At 48.4% G+C, this 22,336-nt stretch overlaps 1 long non-coding RNA gene across 1 annotated transcript in view; it reads right to left on the bottom strand.

Annotated features, from left to right (window-relative positions):
* Positions 1 to 5,411: 5,411 nt before the first annotated feature.
* Positions 5,412 to 22,336, bottom strand: part of LOC119927044 — a 37,583-nt gene continuing 20,658 nt past the window's right edge. Inside the window, exons 3-4 of the long non-coding RNA XR_005450386.1 lie at positions 19,595 to 19,831; positions 5,412 to 5,454 (exon numbers count right to left, since the gene is read on the bottom strand). This is a non-coding gene — a long non-coding RNA (uncharacterized LOC119927044). The remainder of the gene's footprint in view (positions 5,455 to 19,594; positions 19,832 to 22,336) is intronic.

Genomic DNA, 22,336 nt, shown 5'->3' with positions numbered 1-22,336 from the left:
TAATCTTGAATCTATCCAGTATTTGGTACAGTGCTTAGGCCATAGTGGGCACTTAAATGCCCAGGTTAGTTATTATTATGCAAGAGAGCATGTGAACCACATGGTTTCTCACCAGACTTCTGTCCTCTCTCTCCTCTTGCTGCCTTATTAACTAGAGGAGGGTGGTTTGGCTCAGCAGGCTGGACACCACTGAAGAGGCCACATGGGAGATTAATCAATGGGGTAATGCAGATCACGTTACCAAGCACCTGGGAGAGTTCAACAGAGCTAGTAGAAACCATCCCTGCTTTGAAGCATCTTACATGCTACCGGGGGAGGCGGGCACTAAAATAAAATTACAGGTGGGGGGGGGCGGGGATAGGGTGGGTTATCTGGGGCATGTGTGTGTGTTTGTGGGCATGCACAAGCACATGTCCGAGAGGGGGAGAGGGAGCTCCACCTTGCCCCCTCCTACCTCACTTCTCTCCTTCTATAGTCCAGCTCACCCACTCTGCTCCTCTAGAGCTAACCTTCTCACTGTGCCTCCATCTTACCATCGACCCCTAGCCCATGTCCTGCATCTAGTCTGGCACACCCTCCCTCGTCACATCCAACACACAACTACTCTATCCCCTTCAAACCCTTATTAATAACATATCTGCTTCAGGAGGCCTTCCCAATCTCAGCCCTTCCTTTCCTCATCCACCACTGGCACAAGCCTGGAAGTGAGATAGTCATGAGTTCTAAACCTGGCTCCACCACTCTGCTGCTGTGTGACCTCAGGCAAGTCATTTGTCTTCTTGGGCCTTAGTTACCTCATCTGTAAAAGACTACAGCCCCCATACCCTGCCTGGGGGAGAGTGAAGGGATGAGATCTGGGGGTTGGGAGGCAAGAGAGAGGGGGCTAAGTTGTCAATTTACAAGTTAGAAGCTGGTGACATCACTCCTGCTTTGATTACACAGCTGGTACCCACAAATTATAACCCTTCTGGGGAGCAGTGCAGGCTGCCAAGGGCTCAAGGGACTCATGAGTGATGAAGAACATACACATTTTATTCCACACAGATGCATTTGGGCATACATAGACCAGGCTGCCAAGGGGACAGAAAGGGGAGGAGGAGAGCAGGGGGCCAGACCATGCCACTGCTGTTGGTAGGATGGGGGGATACCACTTTGCATCTTCCCACTCGAAGATTTGATACTAGTCCTCTGCACCACTCATTCTGCTCGTCCAGAAGGGATGGAGAACATAGGATAGTCACACACACACACACACACACACACACACACACACACACACACACACACACACACACACCCACACCCCCCCCCCCCCCCCGACTACTCCTGTCCCTGAACCCCGCTACCCAAGGGGCACCCCCTCTCGGGCAGGAAAGGGAGTCTGTATTCTTGAAGCCAGAGCTGGCCAGATAACTCCCAATGAACCAGAGCAACAGGAAGTCTCACTGACTATAGAATTAAGGGCCCCAGTGCGACTTCACACCAGCCCCTGCAGTCCACGGAGTACCTGCACAGAACTCTAGACCCATTTCCAGAACCCTCTCACAGTCCAAAGAAGGGCGGCCCCTCTCACCCTGCTCTAGTCCCGGCCCTTATTCTCACACACGAGGCACATGTACACACCTCCATCCCTGCCTGGAGTTGCAAGAGACTGGTTTGGATCCCGTGATGCAGTTTGACCCTTGACACCCCCCCTCACCAAGAGAAATGGCATAGTCTGAAAGGAGGGGATACAGTTGTGGGCTGGGGGGCGGTAGTGGGGGGGATGGCCGGGGGCAGGAGCCTGGTGCCAACCGATTCCCCCTCGGTGGGGCCGGCGCAATGCATGAGCGTCTGTGGCATCGGTAAATAGCTGGTCAGTACTCCACTGTCCATGGGGCCCGGTGGTCTGGTTCAGGACTGCACTGCAGCTTCCTGGAGATGGATGTAACGGTTGGTTGCCTGAGGAGGTGTGCTTGAGCCCGCCCCTGGGGAGAGTGCTAGCCCAACGCAGTTGGAGGTGGAGGGTGCAGGTCTCCAGTGGGGAGCCCAGTCCTCCAGCCAAGGAGGAAGAAGTTAAATGTTGAGAGGAGCCCGCTTAGGGGTCACTACTGGGCCAAGTTGGAGTCTGGCACTGCTCTGATTTGTGGACTACAAGGACAGAGTGGATTGTGTTTGTGTATAACAGAAATAAGGACCTCTTCACCATACTCTCTCAAGAATAGAATCTAGTCTTCTAGGCTTTGTTCAATAAGTGTCACTGACTCTTTGATTCCTCCAACTTGCCCAGAACAGAGCCCAAATAGCCCCAGAGTTAGGGATAATAATAATAATAATTGGCATTTGTTAAGCGCTTACTATGTGCAAAGCACTGTTCTAAGCGCTGGGGAGGATACAGGCTGATCAGGTTGTCCCACGGGGGGGCTCACAGTCTTAATCCCCATTTTACAGATGAGGGAACTGAGGCCCAGAGAAGTGAAGTGACTTGCCCAAGATCACACAGCAGACATGTGGTGGAGTCGGGATTCAAACCCATGACCTCTGACTCCAAAGCCCAGGCTCTTTCCACTGAGCCACGCTGCTTCTCTAACACTAACCATCCTGTCCGCACCAACTTGTCCTTGGGGAGGCAGGGATGGACCAGGGGGCCGGGTCTCCCAGGATGCATCTGGGGCTCAGGCTCCTTCCTTGACCCTAAGGATACACTTAGTGAGATGTCAGGGCAATCTCGCTTTGCCCCCCTGCTTGGGTCACAGGGTACTGTCGCCTGTGCCCCCACCCCGTAGCCGGACTGTCTCGTGTGTGGGCGGGGGGGGGGGGAGAGGAGGAGGAAGGGGACAGAGAGAGAGAGAGAGACAGAGACATCTCCCAGCCAGATAGGCAGAAATAGGACAGAGCAGCTGCCACTCACACACCCTGCAGGGGAGGAGATGGCTGGCTTTATAACGCCTAGGCAGGAAACCCCAGGCAGTGGGGGATTCCCCCACAGAATCTTAGCCCGTCGACCCACTCGCCAACACACACACACACACACACACACACACACACTCTCTCTCTCTCTCTCTCTCTCTCTCTCTCTCTCTCTCTCTCTCTTAACTCTGAGCAGGATTGTCTGGGAGACTTCTCCAAGGGGCAGAAAGAAGCTGTGCTTCTCCCTTTTCTCTTCATGCAGCCGAGGCCCTGAATACTTACCCTGTGCCAGGCTCCACCTTCACCCCTGCCCCTCCTCCCCTCTCCACCCATAGAGCCTGACTGGGGAATCTGACCCCAGGTTGCAGCCCCTTTGGCAAGTTGCATGTAGGAGACAGTCCCTGGCCACTGGGAGCTTCCAATCTAAGTCACTCAGTCAGTTGCTGGTATTTGAGTTCTTACCTGGGACAAATGCTTCAAAGAGTTCAGCATGCGTGGCTCTTGCTCCCGAGAAGCTTCTTGTCTACATGACAGACCTTAAAATTGAGTCACCCACTGGTGGACTGCCACAAACAAGGTCACTACATTATGTTGTGCACACTGAACCCAAGGTAAGCTTGAATCGGCGGTACAAGTAGAAAACAGTACATAGAGTGAAGGGTGGCAATATTGCATTAAGACAGCAGTACTGTTTGTCAAATGTTATTTGACAGAGCGGCATACTAAGAGCAGGATGGGGGTGAGAGGCTTCAATTGCTAAAGACACCCATTTCAATCAGTCCATTTTATGTAGCCAGCACTTACTATCGGACAGATTCTCCATCTACTACAAGTTTACAATCTAGAGGGGAAGACAGACATTAATATAAATACATTTCATCCACTTAAGTAGGAAACACGACGGGTCAGGGGGAAGTCATCTGAAAATATTCTGTAGACTAGGTTCCAACGCAAGGAGAGAGTTGCACTTTGTAACAGTCTCCCAGACGCTCAGTAGGGTGCTCTGCATCTACTAAATACTGAAGGACTACTGCTGGTGACAGCTTTTGCTATTACAACCGTTCTTGTGTTTATGGTGCTCTGGGTCAGTCCACCATACTTATTTAGTGCAGAATACTGTATTAAGTGCTTGGGAAAAGTATAATAGACGCATGCCCCGCTCACAATGAGTTTACAGTCTACTCCACACGGGTGCAGCCACTGAACCCCAACTCATTGCTAGGCTTTGGGGGGCTGAAATGGAGCCCCATGGGGTGAAGGGGCAATGTGTATCTTGGGTTAAAGGAACTGGGAAGCCCAAAGAGAGTCCCAAGGCGGCCAGCTGAGATCGGCGCAAACCTGCCCGCGGTAGGCACGTGACAGTACTGCCACCCCACCCCTCCCCCATCGGAGGGGCTCACAGTTTGACGCACCAATACGGACGTTTCCGGACCGACCCACGGCCCTGAATCCACTAGGGGATTGTGGAGGTTTCCAGGGGAGGGGGGCTGGATGTGGACCCCCGTTGTGGATGATGGGAGGGCACAAGCCTTGCAGAAGCAGGCCCTCGCCTTCTACCACATTCTCAAACAGTCCCATTTTGAGTTTGTGCAAGGTCACTGGCCTTGGAGACTTTATGGTTGAGTGGGAAATACTAGCTAACTGGGGACTGGCAAGAGCACAGAAGGAGGGCAACATGACAGAGACACACACAAAAACACACAGAAACAGTGAGCGTGCACCCTATGGTTTTTGCCCCATTCCTCTCTCCCCCTCCTAAAACCCTCGTCTCTGGATCCAGAGCACCAGTTATCTCCCCTGAAGACAGACTGCATAGCATCACAACCCCTCAACTCCTCCACTCCAGAGATATTTTCTTGTCCCAACCAAGCAGACACTTCTCTTCCTGGGACCCAGACGCATCTCCAAGTCAGGAAAAACCAAAACCTGTGTAGCCCGTAGCATGCCCTGCCCCTCTGAGACAGGAATATTGGAACCAAATCAGAGGCTGGGCCACAAACACTGTCAACACACACACACACACACACACACACACACACACACACACACACACGTCCAACTTTCTACCTACCCCAGCACTTCAAACAGAGCTTAATACATGGTAAGCACTTAACCAATACCATCACCACCACATCAGCATTAAAGATAAGTCATTGGTATCAAACATTCCCCATAACACCCTCAGCCCTCTCCATAGCCCACACATCAATAAAGCAGCTGACACTGACTATCTAGCCCTGGAAGTTACCCCCACACCCCCATCACAAGCACCCCCACCCTTCCAGCTCCTCCTGGATAAATTGGTACAGTAGATATCAGTTATCCAAACACTAGATTATCAACCCAAATCATTGATATGAGCAGACACACACACACACACACACACACACACACACACACACACACACAATCATATTTATGGAGTACTTACTGCTTGCTGATCACTGGACATGAGAAGCAGCATGGCATAGTGGGTACAGCACAGGCCTGCAAGTCGGAAGGTCATGCCACTTGCCTGATGTCTTGTTTTGGGCAAGTCACTTAACTGGGCCTCAGTTCATTCATCTGTAAGATGGGGATTGAGAATGTAAGTCCCATGTGGGACAGAGACTGTGTCCAACCCAATTTTATGTAACCATTCCAGTGCCAGGCGCATAAGCACTTAAGTACCACAATTATTAATACTCCTAAGCACTTGTGAGTTCACTACAATTCCCAACTGAGGCCCCTCACCACCCTCCAAGCGTCACCATCAACCTTTGAATTAACTCTGACATAGGTCTCCCCTCCTCACCAACTTAAAATCCTTGAGCCCAGCCCATTCCTCCACCTCCCTTGAACACCATAATCAATAAATTCTCCAAGTACCCCAACCTTAAGCACCCAAGTCATTTATGAATCATCCATATAAAACCAACTCCCCCTCTCCCCCCATGCCACCCCATTCATTCAATCGTATTCATTGTACTGTGTGCAGAGCACTGTACTAAGCGCTTGGGAAGTACAAGTTGGCAACATATAGAGACAGTCCCTACCCAACAGCGGGCTCAGTCTAGAAGGGGGAGACAGACAACAAAACAAAACATATTAACAAAATCAAATGAATAGAATAGTAAATATGTACAAGTAAAATAGAGTAATAAAACTGTACAAACATATATACAAGTGCTGTGGGGACAGGAAGGAGGGGGCTCAGTCTGGGAAGCCCTCCTAGAGGAGGTGAGCTTTCAGTAGGGCTTTGAAGGGAGGAAGAGAGCTAGCTTGGCGGACGTGCGGAGAGAGGGCATTCCAGGCCAGGAGGAAGACGTGGCTCGGGGGTCGACAGCGGGACAGGCGAGAACGAAGCACAGTGAGGAGGTTAGCGGCAGACGAGAGGAGGGTGTGGGCTGGGCTGGAGAAGGAAAGAAGGGAGGTAAGGTAGGAGGGGGCAAGCTGATGGAGAGCCTTGAAGCCGAGAGGAGTTTTTGCCTGATGTGTAGGTTGACTGGTAGCCACTGGAGATTTTTGAGGAGGGGATTAACATGTCCAGAGCGTTTCTGCACAAAGATGATCCGGGCACCAGCGTGAAGTATAGACTGAAGTGGGGAGAGACAGGAGGACGGGAGATCAGAGAGGAGGCTGATGCAGTAATCCAGTCGGGATAGGATGAGAGATTGAACCAGCAGGGTAGTGGTTTGGATGGAGAGGAAGGGGCAGATCTTGGTGATGTTGCAGAGGTGAGACTGGCCCCAGTGGGGGCTCCCCGAACACTGTCTCCTCTCCCAATTTTAAATTTGTTATGGGCAGGGAACATGTCATGCTGTATCATACTCTCCCAAGCACTTAGTACAGTGCCCTGCATGTAGCGCTCAAAAAATACCATTGATTGCCACCTCTGTTATACTGGATTCTCCCAAGCACTTAGTTCAGTGCTCTGTACCTAGACAGCATTCAGTACCAATGATTGATTGCCACCTCTGTTGTATCCCAAGCACTTAGTACAGTGCTCTGCACACAGTAAGCACTCAATAAATACGATTGAATGAACTGTTCTCTGGAGCACTTAGTACAGTGCTCTGCATTACTGTAAACACTCAAATACCACTGATTGTTTGCCACCTCTGTTATATTGTACTCTCCGTACTGTATTCCCGAGCATGTAGTACAGTGCTCTGCACAGACAGCGCTCACTAAATACCACTGATTGATTCTCAGCTTTCCTCCTCCTCCCACCCACTTTACGTGTCTACAGGCCATTGGCCGGCCCGGGGGCTCGGCTTGGCCAGGCCTGCCCATCAGGTCACTTGGAAAAAAGAAAGGTCACCCCAGCCCACAAGCCATGTGCTTCTCTCGCGGGGGGCAGATGGGTGTGTGTGTGCATGCTCACCTCCTCCAGGAGGCCTTCCCAGACTGAGCTCCCTCCTTCCTCTGCCCCTCCCCATCCCCCCGCTTTACCTCCTTCCCCTCCCCACAGCACCTGCATATATATATATAGATATATACATATATATATATATATACATATTTGCATGTATTTATTACTCTATTTTACTTGTACATATTTATTCTATTTAGTTCATATGTTTTGTTCTGTTGTCTGTCTTCCCTTCTAGACTGTGAACCCGCTGTTGGGTAGGGACCGTCTCTATATGTTGCCAAATTGTACTTCCCAAGCACTCAGTACAGTGCTCTGCACACAGTAAGCGCTCAATAAATACAATTGAAAGAATGAATGAATCTAGTCAACAGTCAGCCCAGCCTTAAGTTGACCCCTAAAAGCATCAACACAAATCCCTCCTGAGCCATCAAAAAACCAACCCATCTCCCCTATACCCATCAGCACCACCAATTCAATAGGCATCAACTATCGGAGCTAAACAAAAGATAAGATAACCAAGGGGGCATCACAGGCCCTGCTTACCAAACCTCCAAAGGGGCATACTCCATTCTCCTTTCCACAGACTCCAGGAAGTAGTGCCCCAGGGCCCTACACAGGGTATAAAGAGGTTCAGAAGCCTATGGGATTTTAAAGGGGCAGTGCTACTTGCCCCACTGAAGGGCACCTAGGCAAAAAATTGGATTTCTAAGGGTGGGGTTATAGGATCGGGGCAGGGGGGAGGCAGAAAGTTAAGGAGGAGGATTTGCAGCTGCCCATCATTAAATGGATCTGGAAAAACATCCTTATAGACACCTGCAACCCTTTAACAGACTCCTTGAGGATTAGGTTTAATTTTGTTGCAGTGCTTTCCCATCACTTAATGTAGTGCTTTGCACCCAGGAGGATACTCAATAAATAAGAGTTGAGCAGCATGAAATAATGGATAAAGCATGGGCCTAACTCAGCTTATAACAGGTCTGAAAGCAATAGAAGCCTATAGCAAAAAGTTTGAGGTGAAGACTGTCTCTGGAAAATTGCTGTTTTCTGTCGATGATAATGAAGTCGTGGTAGTAGCCGCAAGATTGAGAGTTTTAGAAACTCCTCACCCTCTGCTTCAAGGCTCTCCATCACCTCGCCCCCACCTACCTCACCTCCCTTCTCTCCTTCTACAGCCCAGCCGGCAGCCTCCACTCCTCTGCCGCTAATCTTCTCACCGTGCCTCATCTCGCCTGTCGCGCCGTCGATCCCCGGCCCACATCATCCCCCTGGCCTGGAACGCTCTCCCTCTGCCCATCCGCCAAGCTAGCTCTCTTCCTCCCTTCAAGGCCCTACTGAGAGCTCACCTCTTCCAGGAGGCCTTCCCAGACTGAGCCCCCTCCTTCCTCTCCCCCTCGTCCCCCTCTCCATCCCCACCATCTTACCTCCTTCCCTTCCCCACAGCACCTGTATATATGTATGTTTGTACATATTTATTACTCTAACTTGTACATATCTATTCTATTTATTTTATTTTTTTAATATGTTTGGTTTTGTTCTCTGTCTCCCCCTTCTAGACTGTGAGCCCACTGTTGGGTAGCGACTTTATATGTTGCCAACTTGTACTTCCCAAGCGCTTAGTACAGTGCTTTGCACACAGTAAGCGCTCAATACGATTGATTGATTGATGGGCCTGGGGGACAGGGACTGTGTCCAACCCAATTTGCTTGGATCCACTCCAGCGCTTAGTACAGTACCTGGCACATGGTAAGCACTTAAAGACCACAGTTATTATTACTACTAAGCACATAAGTACACTATACCTCCCAACTGCAGCCCCCTCCCCCACCATGAAGGTGTCACTACCACTATTTCAATTATCCCAGACTTGGGTCTCCCCTCTACACCTCTCAACTTCAAACCCTTAAGCCCAGCCCATTCCTCACCCCATTCAGTCACCATGATCAATAAAGTCACCAAGTCACAGCGGAACAGAAGATAACCTAACCAAGGGGGCATCCACAGACCCTGGGCACTAAATCCCAAAAGGAACACATTTCATCTCCACTCCACAGCCTACACGTAGCAGCACCCAAGGGAGAGGGCCAGACACCTCTGGGGATTTAACGGGGCAGTACCACTTTCCCCACTGAAGGGCACCTAGGAGAGAAACTGGGTTTCTGGGGGTGGGGCTGTAAGATCAGGGAAGAAAAAGGCAGAAGGTCATTAAGGACAAGGATTTGCAACTGCTCCTCCAGCATTTTATTTTGTTAATATGTTTTGTTCTGGCTGTCTCCCCCTTCTAGACTGTGAGCCCACTGTAGGGTACAGACCATCTCTATATGTAGCCAACTTGTACTTCCCAAGCGCTTAGTAACAGTGCTCTGCACACAGTAAGCTCTCAATAAATACAATTGAATGAATGAATGAACAGTATTTGACACACAGTAAACACTACCATAATGATTATTATTAAAAGGATCTGGAAAAACGTCTTTTTAGAAACCTACAACCTATTCACATACTCCTTGAGGACTGGGAGTAATTCTTATCCTATGCTTTCCTAACACTTCATATAGTGCTTTGCACCAAAGCAGATATTCACAAAATAAAAATGGAGCAGCATGATATAGAGAACAGACCACAGGCCTGGGAGTCAGGTGGTCATGGATTCTAATCACTGATCCACCACTTGTCTGCCTTGCCTTGGGCAAGTTACTTTACTGAGTCTCAGGTACCTCATGTGTCAACTGAGACCAGGAATTCCACATGGGACAGGAACTGTATACCACCCAATTTGCTTGTATCCACTCCAGCATTTAGTACAGGGCCTGGCACACAGTAACCATTTAAATACCACAATTATTATTACTACTAAGCACTTGGGTGAGTACAATGTAATTCCAAACTGCAGTCCCCTCTCCAACCACCAAGGTGCCACCACACTATTTCAGTGAATCATCCCAGACTTGGGTGCCCCCTCTGCACCCCTCAACTTCAAACCCTGGAGTCCAGCCCATTCCTCCACCCCCTCACTCACCATAATCAATAAAATCATCAAGTCACAACTAAAGAGAAAATGACCTAATCAAGGGAGCATCCACAGACCCTGCTCACCAAAACCCCAAAGGAGAATATGCCACCACATCTCCACAGACCCTACACAGGATAGGAACAAGGCCAAGAGCCTCTGGGGCTTTAAAGGAGCAGAGCCATTTACCCCACTGAAAGGCACCTATTGGAGAGACTGGGTTTCCAGGGGGGTGGGACTGTAGGATCAGGCAAGGAAGAGGCAGAAGGCTATTATGGAGAAGAAGTTTTTGCAGCTGTCCATCATTAAAAGGATCTGGAAAAACATCTTTAATTATAGACACCTGCAGCCCATTTATTTACTCCTTGAGGATGGGGTCTAATTCTCATCCACTGTTTGACCAGTGCTTAGGACAGTGCTTTGCAGCTAGGAAAATATTCAATAAATAAAAATTGAGGAGCATGACACTGTGGATAGACCCCAGGAGTCAGAAGGTCATGGATTCTAATCCCTGCTCCACCACTTGTCTGCCATTTGACCTTGGGAAAGTCACTTCACTTCTCTGGGCCTCAGTTACCCCTTCGGTAAAAAGGGGATTGGGACTGTGAGGCCCACGTGGGACAGGGACTGTGTTGAACCGGATTCACTTGTATCCACCCCAGCGCTTAGTACAGTGCCTGTCATTATTAAGAATGCATGAACCAATCGATGACTCAATTCAAGCTCTTCCCTGAGCTCCCCCTCAACACCCCAGGCCCCACTGTCCCCTCCACTCTGTCTCGCCTTTTTGTTTTTTTGTTTCCTTTTTAATGGTATTTGTTTAGCACTTTCTATGTGCCGGGGTGACTCCCAGGCCCAGGCCCTTTCCACTAGGCCATGCTGCTTCTCCCTTTCCTGCTTTTGTCCCATTCAGCTTCCAGGGAAGAACTGTTGGCATAAGAGGCAGGTAGAAGAAGCCAACTTTGAGAGTGACAGGACCCATGTTCTGCCCACCTTGAGCAGCTCTCTGCCAGCTACGGAATTTAAACAATGAGCCCAGAGTTTATAGAATCGATGGATCTAAGGTGGAATTCTGTCTCACAATGGTGTGTCTTTCATTGCCACACAGCCAACGGCATCAATCACTCAATCATATTTATTGAGTGCTGCCTGTGTGCAGGGCACTGTACTAAACGCTTGGGAGAGGACAATGTAACATTATTCACAGACACAGTCCCTGCTCACAGCGAACTTACATTCTCAAGGGGGAGACACACATTAATATGAATAAATGACAGATATGGACATAAGTGCTGTGGGGCTGGGAGGGAGGATGAATAAACAGGGCAAGTCCGAGTGAGGCAGAAGGGAGTGGGAGAAAAGGAGGACTTAGTCAGGGAAGGCCTCTTGCAGGATTTGTGCCTTTAATAAGGCTTTGAAGTGGGGGAGAGTAATTGTCTGGATACAAAGTGGGAGGGCACTCCAGGCCAGAAGCAGGACGTTGGCAAGAGGTCATCAGCAAGATAGATGAGATCGAAGTTGGCATTAGACGAACGAAGGGTGCAGCTTGGGTTGTAGTAGGAAAGTAGAGAGGTAAGGTAGGAGGGGTCGAGGGGATTGAGTGATTTGAAACCGACGGTGAGGAGTTTCTGTTTGATGCGGAGGTGGACGGGCATCCACTGGAGGTTCTAAGAAGCTGGGTGACACGTCCTGAAAGGTTCTGTAGAAAAATGATTAGGGCAGCAGAGTGAAGTATGGACTGGAGTGGGAGAGAGACAGGAGGCAGGGAGGTCAGCAAGAAGGCTGATGTTGAAATCAAGGCAGGAGAGGATGAGTGCTTGGATTAATACGGTAGCAGAGATGATGCAGAATGGAGGGCAGATAGGGAAAAAAGGGCTTCCTTCAGTCTTGAAAGACTGTAAGCTCAATAGGGGCAGGGAATGTGTATGTTAATTCTGTTACATTCTCCTCTTCCAAGTGCTTAGTAAAGTGCTCTCTCCACAGAGCAAGCACTCCATAAATACCACTGATTGATTTCAAGCCGCTTAAACAATTTCATCCAGTCCAAAGTGTTCCCTGAGAAGAGACTGCAGAAACACACAACGTACCAGTAGTTTCTTGGTTGGGGAGATGGTGGCTTCTGAATAATAATAAAAATAAGTGTGGGATTTATTAAGCACTTAACCATGTGTCAGGCACCGTAATAAGTGCTGGGGCATACATGAGCAGATTGTGTTGGGTGCAGTCCCTGTCCCACGTGGGGCTCACAATCTTCAACCCTATTTTACAGATGAGGGAACTGCGGCCCCGAGAATTGGAGTGACTTGCCCACGGTCACATAGCAGACAAGTGGCGGAGCTGAGATTAGAACTCAAATTCATTCTAATTACCAGGCCCGGGCTCTATGCTGTCTCTCATCACCTCACTGCCTCCTAGATCCACTCTTACACTCAGCCTTAATGAAGGTCACAGAGTTGGCAAAGACACTTAGAAGATCGACTTTTTTGAACCTCACAATGTAGACCCCTTTCCACTCATTCTTCGGCGAGCCTTTGTTTTATCCAAATTTACCCTTCATCTGTGCTCCTCCTTGTCAGGAGGTGGAATTTAGGGGAAATGGGGGCATTTTATGGCTCTTTTAAGGCACAGCTCTTCCAAGAGGCCTTCCCTGGTTAAGCTCGCATTGAACCTGGGGAAATGGGGGGATTTTATGGCTCTTTTAAGGCCCATCTCCTCCAAGAGACCTTCCCTGACGAAGGCCTCATTTCCTCTTCTCCCACTCCCTTCTGCATCATCCTGACTCACTCCCTTTATTCACTCCCTCCCTCAGCCCCACGGCACTTTTGTCCATATCTGTAATTTATTTGCATTAATATTGGTCTCCCCCCCATGACTGTAAGCTCATGTCAACCAATTCTGTTGTATTGTACTCTTCCAAGAGGTTAGTACAGTGTCTACTGTGTGCAGAGGCACAAAATACATACCACTGATTGATTGACTGATTTTAGATTGAACACCTGGGGCCTGGACAAAGTTCCACGATGCCTTCTCATGCTGCCAACAAACAGCCCAGTGGCGCAGAACAGATTCTGGAGCCCCAAGTGGGATGGAAACTTTGTCTGAGGCGATTGTCTTCAATCGATCGATCCATAGTATTTACTGAACACTTACTGTGTGCAGAACGCTATACTAAGCGCTTGGGAGAGCACAATAATATAGAGTTGGAAGACACATTTCAATCAATAATATTTTTTGAGTCTTATAGTGAGCAGAGCCCTGAACTAAGCAGTTGGGATAGGACAGCAGAACAGAGTTGCTAGACACATTGCCTGGCTACAAGGAGTTTACAATTTAGAGAGGGAGGAAGACATTAAAATAAATCAATAAATTATGGATTTGTACATAAGTACTGTGGGACTGAGGGAAGGGTGAATAAAAGGTGGAAATGCAAGTGCAAGGCAGAAGAAAATCTTCTATCTTCTCTTCAGTCCTTGGTTCAGTTTTTAGGCACAAAGAAAGTGCTTAATAATTACCATCATTATTGTACACACCTTGCTTCTGCTGCAAGCAATGGGACCATTGGGGGGAGTGGGAACACACACACACACACACTCTCACACTCACACACAAGCACACACCCCCACACACCCCCCAACCCATTCCACTTATTTACTCATCTTTAAATTCCTTTTGCTTATAAGGTATCTTAGGGTCTATTTCTCCAACTAGCTTGTGAGCTCTATGTGAGCAGGGATTGTGTCTGCTAATTTTACTGTGCTCTCTCAATCAATCAATGGTATTGATTGAGCACTTCCTACATGCAAAACACAGTACTAAGCATTTAGGAGAGGACAATACAACAGAATTAGCAGGCACATTCCCTGCCCATAATAAGCTCCCAAGCACTTGGGACTGTGTTGGGTAAGCTCTACTCTAGAACTCTGTTCTATTATACTCTCTTAAGCGCTTGGTACAGTGCTCTTCACATAGTAAGTGCTATATAAATACCATTGACTGACAGACTGATTAGTGACAGGCCAGGCATATTCATGGGCTTGAGCTGGGACTGACATCCCAGTGATCAATTATCAGTTTGGATATTCCTGGATTGGTTTCAGTTTAGTGCCAAGAGCACTTAGGTCTTTAAGCTGGCTCCTTGATGTTTTCAAACCTTCCCAGCTGAACAAAAGCTACTTTCAGTGGAATGAGTTAAGCCACTTATAGAGCTAGCAACTTAACCACAAACTGCAGATCCTAAGGCCCCTAATGAGGTACAAGATAAACGGGGAATATGAGGTGGTCTCTAATAATATGAGGATTTTAGATCAAACCTACACTAGCAAATTCTACGCACTGAAGGCCAGAAAAAAAACTCCCTACCTTTAAAGTCCCAGTACTTGAATTTTTTGGCCTCAGTTAGTGGAATTATTTGCTGGTTCAGGTACTTCTCCCCCTCCACATGACTACTAAAGACACAAACAAGATTGAGAGTTTCTGAAATCTGGGTGAAACAGTCCTCTTCCCATCATTCAATCATATTTATTGAGCACTTACTGTGTGCAGAGCACTGTACTAAGCGCTTGATTCCCCCTTCACCCCCCTCCCTTCGGGGAGTGGAAGTCGATGGGGGAGAAGGAATGTAAACACGTCTCTGATAACGAGAAGCAGCTTGGACTGGGGACAGAGCCCAGGCCCCGGAGTCAAAAGGACCTGGGTTCCGATCCTGGCTCTTGGGAGTCAGTGCCGGGGGTGAAACGTAACCTTGTCTCCGATAAAGAGAAGCAGCACGGCCTACTGGACAGAGCCCAGGTCTGGGAATCAGAAGGACCTGGGTCCTAATCCCAGCTCTGCCAACTGCTTGCCGTGTGACCTTGAGCAAGTCACTTCACTTCTCTGGGCTTCCATTTCCTCAACTGGAAAATGAAAAATGGAAACTGTTTTCCCTCAAACCAAAACTGTGAGCCCCATGTGGGACAGGGACCGTCTGACCAAATTAACCTGTTCCCAGCACTTAGTACAGTGCTTGACACACAGGAGGTGCTTAACAAATCACTTAACAAAGCACTACCATCCTTCCCGTCTCACAAGCCAGCAACCTTGGTGTCATCCTCGACTCTGCTCTCTCGTTCACCCCTCACATCCAATCCGTCACCAAAACCTGTTGGTCTCACCTCCACAATGTCACCAAGATCCTCCCTTTCCTCTCCATCCAAACCGTTACCTTGCTGGTTCAATCTCTCATCCTTTCCTGACTGGATTACTGCATCAGCCTCCTCTCTGATCTCCCATCCTCCTGTCTCTCCTCATTTCAGTCTATACTTCATGCTGCTGCCTGGATCATCTTTGTGCAGAAACGCTCAGGGCATGTTACTCCCCTCCTCAAAAATCTTCAGTGGCTACCAGTCAACCTAGGCATCAAGCAAAAACTCCTCACTCTCGGCTTCAAGGCTGTCCATCACCTCGCCCCCTCCTACCTCACCTCCCTTCTCTCCTTCTACAGCCCAGCCCGCACCCTCCACTCCTCTACCGCTAACCTCCTCACTGTGCTTTGTTCTCGCCCGTCCCACCATCGACCCCCGGCCCACGTCATCCCCCTAGCCTGGAATGCCCTCCCTCCTAACATCCGCCAAGCTAGCTCTCTTCTTCAAGGCCCTACTGAGAGCTCACCTCCTCCAGGAGGCCTTCCCAGACAGACCCCCCTCCTTCCTCTCCCCCTCGTCCCCCTCTCTATCCCCCCCGTCTTGCCTCCTTCCCTTCCCCATAGCACCTGTATATATGTATATATGATTGTACATATTTATTACTCTATTTTTTTATTTATTTTACTTGTACATATCTATTCTATTTATTTTATTTTGTTATATGTTTGGTTTTGTTCTCTGTCTCCCCCTTCTAGACTGTGAGCCCATTGTTGGGTGAGGACCGTCTCTATATGTTGCGAACTTGTACTTCCCAAGCACTTAGTACAGTGCTCTGCACACAGTAAGCGCTCAATAAATACGATTGATTGATTGATTGATTGTAATGCCCTCCCTCCGCACATCCGCCAAGCTAGCTCTTTTCCTCCCTTCAAAGCACTACTGAGAGATCACCTCCTCCAAGAGGCCTTCCCAGACTGAGCCCCTTTCTTCCTCTCCTCCTCCCCATCCCCCCCACCCTACCACCTTCCCCTCCCCATTGCACCTATATATACGTTTGTACAGATTTATTATTCTATTTATTTTAATCATACATATTTACTATTCTATTTATTTTGTTAATGATGTGCATCTAGCTTTATTTCTATTTATTGTGATGACTTGACACCTGTCCACATGTTTTGTTTCATTGTCTGTCTCCCCCTTCTAGACTGTGAGCCCGTTGTTGGGTAGGGACCGTCTCTATATGTTGCCAATTTGTACTTCCCAAGCGTTTAGTACAGTGTTCTGCACACAGTAAGCGCTCAATAAATATAACTGAATGATTGAATGAATGATTTTTCCAAAGGGGTCAGAGCTAGCAAGCTCTTTTGTTTTATAGATCAGTTGAGAAAACAAATTCAGTGCCTGTGCATCCTTTCTGGGAAACATTGCCAAATTCTGTTGCTGTAGACAGTATTTCAAATGTGGGCTGGCACTTTATCAGGGAAGCTATTTTTTTTTAATGATATTTGTTAAGCGCTTACTATGTGTCAGGCACGGTGCGGAGCACTGGAGTAGATACGAGCTATACATGTTTGACATGGTCCAGGTTCCACGTGGGGCTCACGGTCCCCATTTTACAGATGAGGGAACTCAGGCACAGAGAGGTTAAGTGACTTGCCCAAGGTCATACAGCAGATAAGTGACGGAGTCAAATTAGAACCCAGGTCTTCTGACTGCCAGCCCCGTGCTCTAACCAGTGCACCAAGCTGCTTCTCAATACGTTCTCAAGCAATATGTATCTTCTCTGATGAAGCTCAGTGTCGGGGTGGTACTGGCATTGTTACCAGTGAGCTCGTTATGGGCAGAGGACGAGTCTGCTAATTCTGTTATACTGTCCTCTCCCAATGGCTTAGTACAGGGCTCTGCAGAGAGTAAGTGCTCAATAAATAACATTGATTGGTTGATTATTCTCAGAGTGGTGTTTCTTGGTTCAGTTCACCTTAGTAGAGCTTCAGAGAGCGTACTTTTTAAGAAATTTTAGGATTATGTGTTTTGGTACTTGGAACTTGGTTTTTATCAGTTTATTTCCTTCAGCGTTATAGCCAGATGAACCCCACCTTCTTCCTGCTTCCCCACTCTGCTATACTCTGCTGTGGCACCTGACCTAATCGATCAATGATATTTATTGAGCACTGACTGTGTGCAAAGCCACTGCACTAAACATTTGAAAGAGTTTTCCTCTCTTCCTCCTCCTTCTCCCATCCCCATCGCCCCCCCTTCCCTCCCTCTGCCCTACCCCCTTCCCCTCCCCTCAGCACTTGTATACATTTGCACATATTTATTACTCTATTGATTTTATTGGTACATATTTATTACTCTATTTTATTAATGATGTGTATATAGCTATAATTCTATTTATTCTGATGGTATTGACGCCTGTCTACTTGTTTTGTTTTGTTGTCTGTCTCCCCCTTCTCGACTGTGAGCCCACTGTTGGGTAGGGACCGTCTCTATATGTTGCCGATTTGTACTTCCCAAGCGCTTAGTACAGTGCTCTAAACACAGTGAGTGCTCAATAAATACTATTGAATGAATGGATCCCCACACTCCCATATTTCAAGAGGCCTGGACTCAAAGGTCAAGGATCTCCAGTGCACTGGGAAGACTAAACATGGGAATGGCAAGGCCTACAGTACCTGGGACCAAATCTTTCCTTACAAAGACTCAGGTTGGAGGCTACAGGACCCCAGAGAAGAAAGGGGTGTGTGTGTGTACACACACACACACACACACTCTCTCACTCTCTCTCACTCTCTCTCTCTCTCTCTCTCTCTCTCTCTCTCTCTCTCTCTTTTTCCCACTTTCCTGGCCTCAACCCCTAGAGATATGCAACGCAGTTCCAATAAAAGGACTGTTCATTGCTCTGCTCTATCCTATCCTTAACACTGGATCCCTCTCTCCCAGGAGATGTACCCCAAGCATTAAGCCTGTACACCTGGTATTCTAATCCTGACTCTGCCACTTGTCTGCTGTGTGACCTTGGGAAAGTCACTTGACTTCTCTGTGCCTGTTACCTCATCTGTAAAATGGGGATTGAGATTGTGAGCCCCACGTGGGACAGGAACTGTGTCCAACCTGATTTGCTGGTATCCACTCCAGTCCTTAGTACAGTGCCTGGCACAGCGTAAGTGCTTAACAAATGTCATAATTATTATTATTATTATTCCTTAATCCAGTGATACCTGCACATTGGTACATTCATTCAATCATATTTATTGAGCACTTACTGTGTGCAGAGCACTGAACTAAACACTTGTAAAGTACAATTTGGCAACAGAGACAATTCCTACCCAACAACGGGCTCACAGTCGAGAAACAGAAGTCAGTTTCTAGTACACACTGCCTTCATTTTTACCTCCCCAGCCTGTATGATGTACTCTCGAGGTAGCTTATGTACTGCACCTCATTGCATCGCTTACCCTGGACATCCATCTCCTATTAGAATCCCGAGAACTCAATTTCTCAGAAGAGGATGAGATAGATGGTGACAATCCCTGCCTTACTCCTGACAAAGTACCACCTACCTGGCTTCCCCAGAAGCCATTGTCGGACACAGAGGAGTCCCTTCTTTGGGGACTGTGGATGTACAGGGTGACCCTGAAGGCACAGAGATGTTTGACCTATCTACGGAAGGGCTCCGGGTCTTCAGTCTCACAGATAGTCAAACAGGACCAGTGTCCTGCACAGAGACCCAGGCCCCATTTCCAGAACCCGTTGTTGGGTAGGGACCGTCTCTATATGTTGCCGACTTGTACTTCCCAAGCGCTTAGTACAGTGCTCTGCACACACTAAGTGCACAATAAATACGATTAAATGAATGAATGAACCAGCGTATATGTCAGAGGCATGCTTTTCCTTGCTGACCCAGCTACCCACCCCCAACACATTCTCACACACACACATGCACACACATCATGACACATTCCCTTTGAAGTAGCAGTACCACAGCTTCGTCTCAATAGCTCAACAAGGCTGAGAATTTATCTGACCATCCAGACTGTGGAGGGATGCTCCTCAAGGCTGGGAAAATGCACTGGGCAGCCTCTGAAGAAAGAGTAATAGCTAGTCAGAGTCACTCCTCAGTCATCCCACCCCAACCTGCGCACTGTCAAGCGTTGAGGCTGAGGGCCTTCCTTCCGGGTCTCAGAGCCGTTTGGACATGCAAATGGGGGGACTCACCGCCGAGGCCTCCTCTGGCAGCATGGTGCAGGATCCTGGCGCGTCGCTTTGATGGAGGTGGGGAATAACTGGAGCTGCTCGGTTAGTCCTAGCTGATGTACACCTAATACCTTGGCAGGAACATCTGGATTAGTGATCCTGAAGGTCTGGGTTTCTCACTGTGCCTTCTGTCCACAGCTGAGGACAACAACTAAATCACCAGATGTCAAATCACCAGGAACATCTATGGTCTTGAAGCTGGAGAGAGAAAACTATGGGTTTCAGATGACTTTTTTTGGCAAGCATTCAGTGCTCCTTCCTCCCAAAGACCCCAACACATGAGAGGTGGGGTCTCCAGACACAGACCATCAATCCCACTTAAACTGAATGCAAAACTCTGCTGAAATAATACTTAACCGCCCTTCCAAATCTATTAGCCTAGGAGGGGCATAATAATAATAATGATAATAATAATAATAATAATAATAATAATAATGGCATTTATTAAGCGCTTACTATGTACAAAGCACTGTTCTAAGCGCTGGGGAGGGTACAAGGTGATAAGGCTGTCCCATGGGGGGCTCACAATCTTCATCCCCATTTTACAGATGAGGAAACTGGGGCCCGGAGAAGTTAAGTGACTTGCCCAAAGTCACACAGCTGACAAGTGGCAGAGCCGGGATTTGAACCCGTGACCTCTGACTCCAAAGCCCGGGCTCTTTCCTCTGAGCCATAATAACAATAATAATGGCATTTATTAAGCGCTTACAATGTGCAATGCACTGTTGGGCATGTACTCCAGGTACTGGAGTTGTATCCCAAACTGGACTAATCTCAGTTTTGAGTACAATGTCTGCCTTTTGAGCTCCCTGTCTGCCTCTACGGCAACTCCATCTCAGAACTCTGCTTTCCAGAGAGGAATTCATTCATTCATTCATTCATTCAATCGTATTTATTGAGCACTTACTGTGTGCAGAGCACTTTACTAAGCGCTTGGGAAGTTCAGGTTGGCCACATATAGAGACGGTCCCTACCCAACAGCGGGGTCACAGTCTAGAAGGGGGAGACAGACAACAAAACAAAACATATTAACAAAATAAAATAAACAGAATAGTATATATAAGTAAAATAAATAGAGTAATAATATGTACAAAAATATATACAGGTGCTGTGGGGAGGGGAAGGAGGTAGGGCTGGGGGGATGAGGAGGGGGAGAGGAAGGAGGGGGCTCGGTCTGGGAAGGCCTCCTAGAGGAGGTGAGCTCTCAGTAGGGCTTTGAAGGGAGGAAGAGAGCTAGCTTGGCGGATGTGCGGAGGGAGGGCAATCCAGGCCAGGGGGAGGACGTGGGCCAGGGGTCGACAGTGGGACGGGTGAGAACGAGGCACAGTGAGGAGGTTAGTTGCAGAGGAATGGAAGGTGTGGGCTGGGCTGTAGAAGGAAAGAAAGGAGGTGAGGTAGGAAGGGGCGAGGTGATGGAGAGCCTTGAAGCCGAGAGTGAGGAGTTTTTGCCTGATGCGTAGGTTGACTGGTAGCTACTGGAGATTTTTAAGGAGGGGAGTAACATGCCCAGAGCATTTCTGCATAAAGATGATCCAGGCAGCAGCGTGAAGTATAGAGTGAAGTGGGGAGAGACAGGAGGATGGGAGATCAGAGAGGAGGCTGATGCAGTAATCCAGTAGGGATAGGATGAGAGACTGAACCAGCAGGGTAGCGGTTTGGATGGAGAGGAAAGGGTGGATCTTGGCGATGCTGTGGAGGTGAAATCGGATGCTTCTGGTGACGGATTGGATGTGAGGGGTGAACGAGAGAGTGGAGTCAAGGATGACATCAAGGTTGCGGGTTTGTGAGATGGGAAGGATGGTAGTGCCGTCAACAGTGATGGGAAAGTCAGGGAGAGGGCAGGGTTTGGGAGGGAAGATAAGGAGTTCAGTCTCAGACATATTGAGTTTTAGATGGCGAGCAGACATCCAGATGGAGATGTCTTGACAGCAGAGGAGACACGAGCCTGAAGGGAGGGGGAGAGAGCAGGGGCACAGATGTAGGTTTGGGTGTCATCAGCATAGAAATGATAGTTGAAGCCGTGGGAGCGAAGGAGTTCACCAAGGGAGTGAGTGTAGATAGAGAACAGAAGGAGACCAAGAACTGACCCTTGAGGAATCCCTACAGTAAGGGGAATAGAGTAGACACACTGATAGTCTTCCTGCCTGACTCCAGGCACTAGAGTCTAAGAAGTGGCGAAGGGCAGGCCCAGATAGATCCCTTCTCCAGGGCCTGAGGGTGTGCATGTTGACTCAGCTGACAGGATTATGGCTGCAGGGAGACTTGACCCACCTATAGAATTAAGGCTCCGGGTCTTCTCTCACACAGTCAAGTCAGACGGAGCCAGTTTCCCAGTACAGAGCCACTGGCCCAGTTTCCAGAACCAGTCTCCATACCTAGAGTGGCAGCTTCCTCCTAACTATCCTTCTCCAAAACCTAACCCCATTATTCTCTCTCTCTCACTATGTCTCTATACGTATAAACACACACGCACACACACACCATAAATAAAAAAAATCCTTCCCATTGTAGTGACACCATGGTCCCCAATTCAGTCCCTCACTGGTGGGGCAAATCTACGGATTGACTTGACTGTGCCCACACTTCAGGGGGTTGGTCCTCAAGGCCAGAGTGAGGCACTGAACAGCATCTGTTTGGAGAGACATAGCTGGTCAGATTCCACCTTGGTCATCCTACCCCAAGTGGTGCAATGCAGGGCTTCTC

Source organism: Tachyglossus aculeatus, chromosome 4 (assembly GCF_015852505.1).
Source record: "Tachyglossus aculeatus isolate mTacAcu1 chromosome 4, mTacAcu1.pri, whole genome shotgun sequence".
NCBI lineage: Eukaryota > Metazoa > Chordata > Mammalia > Monotremata > Tachyglossidae > Tachyglossus > Tachyglossus aculeatus.
Note: the sequence above shows the minus strand (reverse complement) of the source record. Positions and strands in the feature narration are given on the sequence as shown.